Raw genomic sequence first — 15087 nt, forward strand, 5'->3', positions numbered from 1 at the left:
AAACATCCCTTCTTGCCCCCTGGCCCTGCCTCGCCCCTGCCCACCGAGGTCCCCACTCTGGTTTTCTTTCGGCTTCTCCAGCAGGTGCTTCTCTGTTGCCTTCAGCAGAGGTCTCTGAAGGCTTGTCCTAGCCCTTCTCTTTTCCCCACTCACATCCACCCGTATGATTGCAGCCTCTACCATAGGGTTGGCATTCCCAGAATGATAGACCTATCCCAGGTCTCTCATCTCATCCCAAACTCAAGACTCTAGCTTCTCAGTGGGCCTCTCCCAGTCAACACGGCCCCACCTGAACACCCACGCTGCTCTGCTCCATTCTTTCCCACTCAGGAAAAGAGGCCACAATCCCCCTGGTGCCAGAACTCTGCACGTCATCCTTGACAAGAAGCATCTCCTTCTTGTCCATTCCACCTCCTCTCTCTCCCTCTTTCATCAGCCAACTTCTTTTCACCATCATGGCCACACCCTGGCCAGCTCCCAGTCCCTGCCCGACCCGCTGCCACAGCCCGCTTCCAGCTTCCAGCCCTGCCTGTATCCCCAGTGCTGCAAGTCATCCTCTGTGACAGAGAGATCTTTTGAAAGTGAAAATCAGAGCCTGCTATTCTCATCCAAAACCCTTCATTTTATCCCACTCCCCTTAGCATAAAGGCCAAAGACCCTGCACTGTCTGGCCTCTGTGGACCTCTTCAGCCTCATCATGTAACACTCCCAATCTCCCTCCAGTCCCCCCCATCCTGTTCCCACTCCCTCCCACACACACACACTTACTTGATTCCAGGAAGTTCAAGTTTTTTAATTTAACCAAGGCTTTTTCTGCCTCAGGGTGTTTACACAAGCCCCTCCTTCTCCCTACCGTACACCTCCTCCCGACTCCAGATGACTATTCATCTCTCAGATTTAAGCTTAGAAACCTCCTCCTCCAGGCAGCCTCCCCTGGCCCCCAGAAGAGGTTGGATCTGGTTGTATTCTCCTTTTTCTTTATTGTCCTGTCACAATGACCTAAAATTATCTGTGTGATGGTGCCTTACTCCTCTAAACCATGAACTCCAGGAGGGAAGGAGATGTGCCAGCCTAGTTTGTCACTGTCCCTGGGAGCCAAGCACAGAGCAAGGTAGGCAGCAGATGCTTAACAAATATTTTGACAAAAGGAGGGAGGTGATCACTGCATGCAGATCTAGCAGCAGGGGGCTCTTCCCACCTTTCTCGTTTGTCTCTGTTTAAGAGGGAGGCTTGAGTGGGTAATGGAAAGCACCACCATGGAACCCGGAGAAGCTACTTGACTCACACACTTAGTAAATGCTGGGTCCAAGTTTGGGGACATGTCAAGGTGAGCAGATGGCTGGGAGACTGGACTCTACAAAGGCAGATGTTCAGTGAGCAGCAGCACCAGGCAGACCCAAAGACTTCACGGGTGATTCCAATGCAACCGGAGACACATTTCTTGCCAAAAAAGCTTACTGTTCTCAAGGGAGCATCAAACTGAGACCCATAGAAATAAGAAACTTGGAAATAAGAAACCTCATTTTCAGCACCCCAGATCTGCTAACGCTGGCATACTGCTGCTGTGTGTCCTTGGTGAGTTACTCAACCTCTCTGAACTTGTCTCCCTACTCATAAAATAGAGACAATAACTGTTCAGTCTGCATCAGAGGGCTCCCATGAGAATAAAATAAGATGTGTGTCTGTGCGCGTGTGGGAAGCAGTTTTGTAAACTATAATCCACTGTTCAAAGATGATGGGGACTGCAGCAGCTGGGCCCAAACTCTTGCAAAAAAAGGAGCGCACAGACAGAGGAACTCACTTGGGTCTCAGCCTAAGTGAATGTGGCAGGGGTTTACTTGTCTGCCCAGAAAACTCAAGTGTTGCTGGCACTACACATTACCTGGGCTCTGGACAAATGCAATAGCAGGGCTTCAGATTTTATGAGGACTCTAGGGCTTCAAGAGCTCTATGGGGGTAGGGATGACATCCTTCACAGAGCAGGCAGCACTGTGCTCACTTCTCTCTGAAACAGCAGAACAAAAGCACAAGTTGGGCCGTGTGACTTGTTTAAAGCTACTGCCTCTAATTACAGCCTTCTGTAATAGTCTCCTTTCTTCACCCAAGTCCCCTGAACCCCACATCTGTCTACTTGACAATAACACAAAATCTTCCTGGCTCTCTTTCTATCCCTAGTCTAACCTAACCAGGACAATTAGAAATATCCTGAATTTGCATAGGTTTGCTGTTCCCAGGAAATTCAAGGAACCACCTTTACTTCGGCATTCAAATAGCAATGGCTCCATACCTTCATTCTGTCTTCAATGGAAAATTCAGCATTTCCTACTCCCAGTATTCCCCAGAATCTGGGGAAATTTCTTTGTTGTTGTTGTCAGCATCTTGCTTTACCATACTCCTCTTTCCTGCTTCCCTCAAATTGTCTCCACATCCATGCCTCACCTCCTGCATCTAGTCTCTCCATTGCGTTCTGATCTAGACCCAGCCTGGAGCATGGCCTCTTTTCCTTTGATTTCCCAAAGCAACCAAAATGAAAGTTTATATGTATAGCTGAGTTGTACCATAGGTTTAGGCATCAGGAAGCAGAAGAAATTTACGGCGCATCTCAGCCCAGCAAACACCCAAAAACTGAATGAGCATCCAACTTCCTAGAAATCCCTGAGCATTACCACTGCTGGATTTTCCTCACCTCGGGCCACCAGGTATCTTTGCCACATTGCTTAGGCCCCCTCTATGAGGCACTGTGGTGTTGGGGTTAAGAGCACAGCTGCTAGAGTTACAATGCCTATGAGCAAATTCTTACTCAGACCAGTGATGGTAAACAAAATACTTAGCCTATCCATCACCCTATGTTCCCATCTACAAAATGAGCATAATATTAGCACAGGCTTCATGGGGTTGTTGTGATAATTAAGTGAGTTAAAATAGCCAAAGCACTTAAAACAATGCGGGGAATGTCAGCCATGACTGTCGTCTCTTCTCCATCCACATTCTGCCCCTCAGCTGCCTCCATAAATTACAGATGTTCCTGACTTCCTATGCAGAGTGCTTCAGCCCTTTGTTTCTCCTGAATTCACATGATCATGTTCAGGGGAGTCTCATCTTTCATGTTCAAAATAACCCTCAACACAGCACCACCTGTCCTAGAAAGGAAACCTACCCTTGCTACTCAAAGTCCCATCCCTGAGCCAGTAGCTTCTGTTTCCTCTGGCAGCTGGCTAGAAAGACCTAATCAGACTCTGCTGTTTAACAGATCCTCAGGTGATTCAAATGCACATAATTGCCATGTGAGACGCAGTGGACGAGACTGCTTTCCTAGAAAGAGAATGTAGCTGCAGCAAGCTGTGGACATAACTAGCATTATTTGTCTCTGTGCTAGCCTCACTGAGCAACTGCTTGGTGGAATGGTGATTTTTTAAAAATTTTTCTTTAATTTTACTTTAAGTTCCGAGATGTGCAGAACATGCAGGTTTGTTACATAGGTATACGTGTGCCATGGTCGTTTGCTGTACATATTGATCCTTCCTCTAAGTTCCCTCCCCTCACCACCCCCCCCACCCCTCAACAGGCACTAGTGTGTGTAGTTCTCTTCCCTGTGTCCATGTGTTCTCATTGTTCAACTCCCACTTATGAGTGAGAACATGTGATGTTTGGTTTTCTGTTTCTGTGTGAGTTTGCTGAGGATGATGGCTTCCAGCTTCATCCATGTCCCTGCAAAGGACATGATCTCATTATTTTTTATGGCTGCATAGTATTCCATGGTGTTTATGTACCACATTTTCTTTATCCAGTCTATCATTGATGGGCATTTGCGTTGGCTCCATGACTTTACCATTGTAAACAGTGATGCAATAAACATATGTGTGTATGTGTCTTTATAGTAGAATGATTTATATTCCTTTGGGCATATACCCAGTAATAGGACTGCTGGTTCAAATGGTATTTCTCATTCTAGATCCTTGAGGAATCACCATATTAGTTCCACAATAGTGGAACTAATTTACATTCCCACCAACAGTGTCAAAGCATTCCTATTTTTCCACAGCCTTGCCAGAATCTGTTGTTTCTTGACTTTTTAATAATTGCTATTCTGACTGGCATGAGATGGTATCTCATTGTGGTTTTGATTTGCATTTCTCTAATCAGTGATGTTGAAATTTTTTTCATATGTTTGTTGGTCGCATTCATATGGAATCAGAGAAGATCATTAGCCATGACAATCCTAAGCAAAAGGAACAAAGCTGGAGGCATCATGCTACCTGACTTCAAGCTATGCTACAGGGCTACAGTAACCAAAACAGCAGGGTACTTGTACCAAAACAGACATTTAGACCAATGCAACAAAACAGAGACCTCAGAAAAAACACCACACATCTACAGCAATCTGGTCTTTGACAAACTCGACAAAAGCAAGCAATGGGGAAAGGATCTCCTATTCAATAAATGGTGCTGAAACAACTGGCTAGCCATATGCAGGAAACTGAAACTGGACCCCTTCCTTACATCTTACACACAAATTAACTCAGGATGAATTAAAGACTTAAATGTGAAACCCCAAACCATAAAAATCTTAGAACAAAACCTAGGCAGTGCCATTCAGGACATAGGGGAAAGACTTTATGATGAAAACTCCAAAAGCAATTGCAACAAAAACCAAAATTGACAAATGGGACCTAATTAGGGGCTAAAGAACTTCTGCGCAGCAAAAGAACCTATCATCAGAGTGAACTGGCAACCTACAGAATGCGAGAAAATTTTTGTAATCTACCCATATGACAGAGGTCTTATATCCAGAATTTACAAGAAACTTAAACAAATTTACAAGAAAGAGAACAAACAACCCCATCAAAAAGTGGGCAAAGGGTATGAACAGACACTTCTCAAAAGACAGTGGTGTTTTCATGCTTCTCAGAGATCACCAACAGAGGCCATTTAGTTTTTTGCCCATTTATTCACTAAACAGAAAGCAGCTGCTTGAGGATGAATACAAAAAATCTAGAAGACCAGGGTGGTTTCCTCGAAGATTTGGACTTTGTGTCAAAAAGCAGGGTTCCTAGACAGAGGTATTTGTCTTAAGGAACAATACAAAGTAGAATGAAATCAATTGGCTTAAAGGAGCACTATAAAAGGTCAGTGATCTTAGATGAACCTCAACGTACCTTCCAGCTGACAACCTGTGCTTTGATGATGTTAAGCTTAAGTTTTTAAAGCATGATCTAAGGATCTTATGAACCACTTAAGAAGCTTCCTAAAAATGCAGATTCTGAGACTGGAGATGAGGGTCTGGAGGTAGGGAACCTAAGGCTGTTTCATGCCAACTTCCTAGAACTAAATTGAAAGAAAACCTAACTTTCCACACCTAAGTAACAAAAGGACCAGAGGCTACTCCCTTTGCAAACCCCCCACCTTTTCTGCGTGGCAGATGGGAAATAGGCTGTCTGCAACCAATCAGACTGATTGCTGGCCAAGTCTCCCTTGGCAACGTTGTAACTTCACCTTAGCCTCTGGTTGGTTGCTTTTTGCAACCAATCAGATGTCTGCACAAGATTGTGACCTTTGTAACTCCACTTCAGCCTCTGATTAGTTGCTTTCAACCACCAATCAGACCAGTTGCAGGCTCCCACTTTATATACATGAGGTGAGCATGAAGTGGTCAATGGGGAACCTATTGGGGGTATTGGGACCTGAGAAGATTCAGTCTGGGCCCTTAAGCCACTGCCAGGGCCCGCTCCCACACTGTGGAGTGTACTTTTGTTTTCAATAAATCCTTGCTTTTGTTTTTTCGTTGCTTCATTGTTTCTTTGCTTTGCAGGGTGTTTTGTCCAGTTCTTTGTTCAAAACGCCAAGAACCTGGACAACTTGCAGTCAAGACCCTCTTGACTAGTAACACTTTCTAGCCTAACTGACCTGCTGAGTCAGAACCTGGCATGGGGCTCAAGACTCTGCATTTTAACCCCCATTCCCCTCTCTCCATATTCACTCACCCAATCCAGTGTATTTGATGCACCCTAGAGTTTGAGACCAATAGTCTAGTATAACAAGGTTAAAAAAGAGCAATGGGTTCAGAGTCAGATGCCTGAATTATAATCTCAACTTCACCACTCACTGGCTGTATTAGCTGGGGCAAATTGCTTAACCTCTTTGTGTTTACATTTTCTCATCTGTGAGATAAGATGTTATGAGTCTTAAATTAGCTAAGGCATCTAGAAATCAGAACACTGCTTGTGTAAAGTAAATGCTGGATAAATATTAATGATTTTGCTACAATCAGAAGAGATGACATCCCAAAGAGCTGAACACCGTTTGTGCCACAGAGCCTTGTATGCTTGGTTTTAGGAGCCAGGAGACAGCCTGGAGCCTCCCGGCCCACAAATCTGCGGATGCTAAGCCCCACGTAAACCTGTGGAACTCGTATTTTCTTTCCTCCCATGTGAACATCTCTGGTAATGAAAAATCCCCAGCCCCACTATTTGGCTGGGAAATGCTTACCCAGTTAAGAGCATAAGGCAGTGGTTCTCAACCTTGGCTATGTACTAGAATGACCTGTGGGGTAAGTGGAGAAGGAGAGGGCTAAAAATATTGATACATAGGCCCCAGCCCCAGCCCCAGAGATTCTGCTATTCTGGATATTCTGGGATTTGACCTGAGCATTTGGAATTTGGAATGCTTTCCAGGTGATTCCAACATGCAGCCAAGGTTGAAATGACTGACGTAGAGTGAAGTTACAATTCAGTGGTAGGAATTAGAGTTTCCCAGGGTGGGAAGGGGATGTATGATCATTCCCACTGTCGGTCTTCCAGGACACAGATGGACCCTCAGCTAGGACATCTCAGCAACTTGGAGGTTAGTCTTAAACCTCTTGGGTGGAAACAGTCATCTCTTTCTGGGCTTTATGGTCTTGGATCTGCCTGTAGAGATCTGAACATGTTTGAGGTGGCAAGTTCAAAGGTAGCATCTGCCACAGGAAATCAGGCTGACAGCCAGGCATGGTGACAGTGGTATGGAGACCCCAAAAGGAAGGTAGTTAAGTCAACTATCTATTACGTGTGTTTCTACTTCTTCTTGAGAAAACTTATTGAATATATAAACCTTAGGAAATAAACATGCTGTGTCCTACTTGAGATTGAACATGAAAGGCCAGTTTAGGGTTTGCAAGAGGATCTTTATTTCAACGTCCTAGAAGGGAAAATGAGTCCCAAGAATAATAAGTCAGAGAGGTGAGGGTCAGCCCCCCCTCCCCCCCCACCCCTTATATTCTTCCATTGATAACCTCAGACAATTGGCAGGGCTGGTGGGCGAGGTTTCAAAAGGAATAGTAGCTTTTCTAACAGCATCTTGAAGTACACAGTCTACTTGGGGGTCGTATGGTATAGTCTGAGGCCTCGTTCTAGGAAAGCTGGGCCAGTGCATTTCAGGGTCAACTGCTGGAAGAATAACTGGTCAAGGCCTAATTTGTGGGTAGAGACTGAGGCCCAGGATATGGACAGAAGTAGTTGGGTTGGGAAAATTATTGGGGTATAGTGGAAGAGGATGGTGACCTTTCAGGGTGAATATCTTCCTCCAACTCATCCTGATCCTTCCCCTGAGCTTGGTGATGGTACAGAGTCAGGAGCCCTGGGAGTCTGAAACCAACACCTCTGCCAAGTCCAGAAGTAGATCCAGACATGAAAACTGCCAGGGAATAACATCTCTAAATGTCCAGAAATAAGCCAAAATTAGCTGTGGTAGAAAGTGTAGATTGCTTGCCCAGCATCAATTCTCCTTGTTCTTCCTAAAATAATCCATACCCTTCCCATCACATGTGTGATGGGAACTCAAGGGAAGCTGACCTCATCCCAGCCCCACTGGATGTGTATCCTAATTAGTGAGGATCTCATCTCTCTTGCCAGTTCTAGGATGAGATAGTCTAAAGCCAATCTGCTCATGAAATTAATTTGGCTGAATTAAGAAAGTTGAACATGTAATCTAAGGTGTTCCAATATGATTGAAGGGAAGTATTTAAGATCCATGATAATAGAAAAGTTTGTCTTTTTTCTTCTGTTAGACACAAGCAAGGATCTTTGTTGCTGCTGAGAACTGTCTTATTATCTTCAGAAAAGCTAGCTTGTAGGCTGGGCAAGGTGGCTCACACCTGTAATCCCAGCATTCTGGGAGGCCAAGGTGGGAGGATTGTTTGAAGCCAGGAGTTCAAGACCAGTCTGGGCAACACAGTGAGTCTTCCATCTCTACAGAAAATATTTTTTTTAAAAAATAGCCAGGTATGGTGGGTTTACAGTCCCAGCTACTTGAGAAGCTAAGGTGGGAGGGTTGCTTGAGCCCAGGAGTTCAAGACTGCAGTGAGCCATGATCATGCTGCTCCACTGTGGCCTGGGTGACAGAGTGAAACCCTGTCTGTCCCCCCGACCAATAACAAAAAAAGCTTGTGGACAGAACCCACCCATGGAAGAGCAGAGCTAGGACCCTGATCAAAACCATGCCCGTAACTGAAACTACTACTAGACTTCTTATTATGTGAGATTATAAAATTGTAGATTATTTTAACAAACTGTTAATGCCAATTTGAGTCAGGTTTTTTTTTCTTTTTAACTTGCAAGAATGCTCACAACTGATACAATAGACACCTGGGTAAGAAGCCAGATGGGTCTGCTATTGCCTAGACCACGCCACTCCCCAATTGCCTGTATATTCTAACTACATTGAACAGAGTACTTTCCACTTTATGTGTAACTAAACAGTATTTGTATTCATTAACTATTGTTCCCTATTAAATTATCTCAAAACTTAGCAGCTTGAAACTATAAGCATTTGTTGGTTCATAGTTTCTGTGAGTCAGGAATTCATGAGTGTGGCTTGGTTGGGCAGTTCTTCATCAGAGTCTCTCCGTAAGGTCGCAGCCATGACATGAACTAGAGCAGCGTCCATCTGAAGGCTTCACTGGGGCTGGAGGATCCAGTTCAAAGGTGACTCATTCACATGGCTATTGACAGGAGACCTCAGTTCCTCATAATCTCCACAAGGCTGCTTCAGTGTCTGTAACAGGCAGCTGGCTTTCTCCAGAGCAAGTGATGAGAGAAGTGAAAAGCCGTAGTACTTAACCTAGTCCTGGAAACCATACACCATTACTTCTGCTGCATTTGGTTAGTTAGAATTAAGTTACTACATTGAATGCAGGAAAGAAGAGAGGAATTCATCTACCTTTTGAGGGGAGGATTGTCAAAGGATGAGTGGGCATGTTTCAAAACCACTGCATGCTTCATCCTTCAGGTTTCAGCCGAAAGGACCTCACTTCCAGAAATCTATCTCTGACCCAGAAACATCAAGGGATTTAGGGCTGTCCTCTGGCCTTCCACAGCACCCTGTGCCCACCTCTATCACCACGCTTTGCTCTCTGTCTAATTGCCAATTTCTAATCCACCTTCTCCTGAGCCCACACATGCGGAAAACTGGAAACTCCTAAAAGGCAGAGACTGAGAATTATTCACTGTCATATTCCCAGTGCCTAGCAAAATGCTCACGCCTGAGAAGAGTCTCAGTAAATCTCTACTTTAAAAAGGTACCCAGCTCTGGTTCTTACTAGCTTAGTGTTCCTTGGTGAGTCAATCCCTATCTGTTGGGCTTCATATTTCTTACATACAGCTGATGCTTGAACAATATAGGGGTTAGGGGTGCAGTCAAAAACCTGTGTATTACTTCTGACTCCTCCAAATCTTAACTACTAACAGCCTACTGCTGACCAGAAGCATTACCTGTCACATAAACCATCGATTAATACATTTTAATATGTGATATGTATTATGGTAAAGCAAGCTGGAGAAAAGAAATATTACTAAGAAAATCCTAACGAAAATAAAATATTGATTAAGTGGCATGGATCATTATAAGGTCTTCATCATCATCATCTTCACATTGAGTAGGCTGAGGAGGAGGAGGAAGTGAAGAGGAAGTAGACCCCTGCTGTCTTCAGGGTGGCAGAGGCAGAAGAAAATTCACATATAAGTGGACCCACACAGTTGAAACCCATGTTGTTCAAGGGTCAAGTGTATGTCATAAAGGTGATGAGTTATATCATCATTTCCCAGTGGGTCTGCAGTGGGATCTGCCGATGATAATAAATGTAAGACAAAAAAGTAATTCCATGGTTGTATCAGTTATCTATTGCTGAGTAATAAATCCTGATGAAAAGCAGGTCTTAAAATAATAATGATTTGGTTTTCTTACATTCTGTGGATTGGCTGGGTTCAGCTGCGTGGTTTTTCTGCCTCATGAGAGACTCTAGTTGTATATGTATCTACATTAACCTGGGAATGTGGCTGGGCCTGGAACATCCAAGGCAACCTCTTATCCTTCAGAGCCTCCCTTCATTTGACTCATCATCATTTAGGAATTTAGCCCAAACTTCTTCACAACACAGCAGGCGGCTTCTAAAGGAGCAGAAGCAGATGTCAGGCCTCCAAGGGCACAGCCTAGAACAAACACAGTGTCACTTCTGTCCAATGGTTGGTCTAGATTTAAGTGTAGAGGAAAGAGAATCTAACTCATGATGGGAGGAGTGGCCTAAGTATAGAAGGATAAGAGGGATCATTGATGGCCAATAATCAACAAATCTACAACAGCGGTCAAAGATATTTAGAAAATAAGAGGTTAAACAAAGAAAAGAAGTTGATTACTTTGTTTTACTTGCAGGAATTTTCAAAGGTTTTAAATGCTTAAGATTTTTGGAAATTTCCGAAAAGATAATATTGTATACAAAGTTTTCCAAATTTATCAGACCGTAGACCTCTTTTTTCTTTTTCTGTTTTTTGTCTTTTCATCTTGAAAAATTGGTATTACTCAAACCTGAAAATATTTAATGACTCTTCCAGACTTAAAAACCTTTTGATTTCCAGACAGGGTAGGTTTTTTTCAATTTGAATGAGGGGAAAATGGCCAGGTCAGAAAGCCCCTGGCTTCAAGTTTCTTTTGTGCTGTAAACTATGGAAAGAGTGTGTCCTCCTTTCTTCCTGGTTCCTTAACTGGCTTCTTTTTGGCTAACTGAACTCTCTTATCCCTCATTCTCTCCTGCTGTGAGTGTTTCTTGCCTTTGCTAAGGATTTGAGTATGCATTCAAAGTGAAAGGAGTACATCTTTAATTTCAATGATAAGAAAGTCACTGTGAAATATTGCAGACTGCAGAAAATAGACCTGTTCCTAATACCTCCTTGGTAAGCTAATACCTCCTGGAAAGCTAAATTGTCTTTGTTTGCTTGTCCGTTGGAGCTAGGCCCACCGGACCTGCAGAGCTCCCTACCTGCTGAGAAGACCTGACAGGGACACAAGGCTGAAGTTGGGTCCTGCTGTCCTCCCATATTCTGGAGGCCACCTGGTGCTTAATGATCTCCCAGGAATAGAATAGAAGACAAGTCATTTGCTTTTGTTTCTCTTTAACAAATATAGGTTGCGTTTTAATTTTTTTTCATGGATAGGGAGGTAGAGGGAAGGAGTGGGCAGGAATAGAGACAAAAGTTATCTACGGGTTTTCCTTATCTGTGTTCTCTGGGTTCTCTACGACTATTCTAGTTTTATTGTAGAATCTTTGGAAAACACAGAGAAATAGAATGAAAATAAAACTTGCTCATAATTCCATCAGCCAAAATTAATATTGTTAATACTTCAGTACATTTCCTTTCAGAACTTTATTGTTTGCACATATACAATGTTGCATACAATAGTCTGCCCTTATCCACATTTCAGTGACAATGTATAGCACAATATTTTGAGAAATAAAGACAGAAAATACATTTTTGTAACTTTTATTGCAATATGTTGCCATAATTATTCTATTTTATTATTGGTTATTATTGTTAATCTCTTACTGTACCTAATTTATAAATTAAGCTTTATCACAGATATGTATGTATAGGAAAAACATAGTATAGATAGGGTTTATTGCCATGCAGGGGTTCTGGCATCCACTGGGGCCCTTAGAAAATATCCCCTGAAAGGTCCGGTGCGGTGGCTCACGCCTGTAATCCCAGCACTTTGGGAGGCCGAGGCAGGCGGATCATGAGATCAGGAGATCGAGACCATCCTGGCTAACACGGTGAAACCCCATCTCTACTAAAAAAATACAAAAAGTTAGCCAGGTGAGGTGGCGGGCGCCTGTAGTCCCAGCTATTCAGGAGGCTGAGGCAGGAGAATGGTGTGAACCCAGGGCGGAGCCTGCAGTGAGCTGAAATAGCGCCACTGCACTCCAGCCTGGGTGACAGAGCGAGATTCCTTCTCAAAAAAAAGAGAAAATATCCCCTGAATATAAGAGGAAACCACTTTATACACACACACACACACACACACATATACATTTTTAATAAAATTGAGAACATGCTGTATATGTAATTTTGTGTCCTATTTTCATGAAGAGAACTTGGTTATTTTGGCTGTATCGTATTCCATCTGCTGTTGTACCTTTCCCTCTGTTATTTGTATATGTCTGTCACTTTGCGTGTCTGCCATCAATATTTGTTCATAAGCCTTTCTGTCTGTGATTATTACATGAAGCAGTATTCCGAAACAATGGAATTACCTGAGGATATAAAAAGTTTTGAGGCTTATGATGCACATGAAGAAATTACACTTGAGAAAAGTACAACATTCTATTTCAATTAGCAATATGTGATAGTGCCCTTTCAATCACTGCATTACTGATATGACAGATGATTTTATTCTCTGCATTATGAAAAAGAAAATTGGCATTTGGCTTCTGTGCTAATTTCCATCTCATTGACTAGTAGCAAGAATGACATTTTTATATGTATATCTGGCCCCTTTAATTTATTTCACCAATTATGTAACCATATTTTTATTTGTTTTTGAGACAGGGTCTTGCTGTGTCACCCAGGTTGGAGTGCAGTGGTGTGATTGTAGCTCACTGCAGACTCAAACTGCTGAGCTCAAGCAATCCTCCTGTCCCACCTTCTGAGTAGCTAGGACTACAAGGTGCCATGGCCAGCTAATTAAAAAAAAAAAAAAAAAAAAAAAAAAAAAAAAAATCTGTGTACAGACAAGGTCTCTCTATACTGCTCAGGCTGGTTTTGAACTCCTGGCCTTAATCAATTCACTCACCTCGGCCTCCCAATCACTCCTGGGATTACAGGCATGAGTGACCGCACCCAGCCTGGCTTTTTAAAATAGTTGTTTTTGTTTGTTTTCTGGAAACAGGGTCTCACTCTGTCACCCAGGCTGGAATGCAGTGGCGTTATCATAGCTCACTCAGCCTCACACTCCTAAGCTTAAACAATCCTTCCACCTCAGTTTCCCAAGTAATTGGGACTACAGGAGTGCACCACCATGGCCAGCTAACTTTTTTTAAAAGTTTGTTGTAGAGACAGGGTCTTGCTATATTGCCCAGGCTGGTCTCAAGCAATTCTCCCACCTCAGGTTCCCAAAATTCTGGAATTACAGGAGGAGGTGGGTGCCCAGCCTCATAGCAGTCATGTTCTTTGCCTAAGAATTTATTGTATTTGTAACGTTTTACTTACTAATTTTAAAAGCTTTTCTTATATATAAAATATTCATGCTTCAGTAATCTTGAAACTATTTTTCTCAAGTTGTCATTTGTCTTCCAAATTTTTCATGTAATCAAATTTTTTCTTTTTGTTTTTTTAATTTTTATTGTTTTACTTTAAGAAAAGTTTTTTCTGATTCCCATGTCAATTAAATGTCTGTCTATATTTTTTCTCATTTCACAGTCTTCTATATCTATATTTCTACATTTATCCTACATAAAAGGAGATTTATTTTAAAACTAGGAGCTACTTTGAAAGTAATGAACATCTTTTTCATGTATAATCGTTCTATCGAAAACCATAGGGTTTATTCAGAATTTTTACATCTCCCCATGAAATTAGGCAGTTTTCTTCCCACAGGTCCCAGGCATTTCTTGTTATTGTTGGGCGTAGGACCCCGTTTCCTTCTGGGGCTGAGATTTTTTTTATTTTAATCCCTTCATACCTTTTTAACAAGATATGGCTAGCATTTGGGAAATCTACTAATCGTTGCCAATTTGTTTTATATAAGGCAACTTTGCTGAACTTTCTTTTCTTTTCTTTTTTTTTTTTTTTTTTTTTTTTTTTTTTTTGAGATGGAGTCTCAGTCTGTCGTTCAGGCTGGAGTGCGGTGGCGCGATCCCTGCTCACTGCAAGCTCCGCCTCCCGGGTTCCAGCCATTCTCCTGCCTGAGCCTCCTAAGTAGCTGGGACTACAGGCGCCCGCCACCGCGCCCGGATAATTTTTTTGTATTTTTAGTAGAGACGGGGTTTCACCGTGTTAGCCAGGATGGTCTCGATCTCCTGACCTCGTGATCCACCCGCCTCGGCCTCCCAAAGTGCTAGGATTACAGGCGTGAGCCACCGCGCCCGGCCTGAACTTTCTTATTAATCTAAAAGATTGTCCATGCATTATCTAGGGTTTTCTAGCCATGTAATCATACCATGTGCAAATGGTGGTAAGTATGCCTCCTCCTATCAGATCGTCATTCCACTACTTTCTTTTGTTTGTTCTATTATTCTTACCGTGTGAGTGGGCATTCTTGTTTTATTTCTGATATTTAACGGAAATGTTTTTTGTAGTTTATTATTAACTGATGTAAAATGTTGGTATGAGCATAGTATTCTTAAAATATTAAAAAGTATCCTATGATTCATGGCTTCCTAAGTATTTTTAAAGCAGAAGTCGGTGTTTGTCTACAGACCTCTTAACATCTAGTGAGATTAGCACAAGTAATACTATCCTGTCATGTTTCCTTGATTATAAAATACACTGTAATTTCAGAGATGTTGAAACATGAAAAAGAAAGGTACATTTTAGAATGGAGATAGATGTCCTCAATATTAAACCATTAAGAATGGGCTCTACTACTTCAAGGAGAAATGTGCTTTTTATTTTATTATGTTGTTGAATCTGGTTTGTTCAACTTTAATGTGGCATTTTAAAATACAATCACTTATGATATTATTTTGTGGTTCTTTTATGTATTACATTTACAAGGTTTTTTATATATTCACTAGTTTCATAAAATGAATTACTTAGCTTTCCTATTTTTTTTTCCCCCCTTAGG

Source organism: Rhinopithecus roxellana, chromosome 14 (genome assembly GCF_007565055.1).
Source record: "Rhinopithecus roxellana isolate Shanxi Qingling chromosome 14, ASM756505v1, whole genome shotgun sequence".
Classification (NCBI taxonomy): domain Eukaryota; kingdom Metazoa; phylum Chordata; class Mammalia; order Primates; family Cercopithecidae; genus Rhinopithecus; species Rhinopithecus roxellana.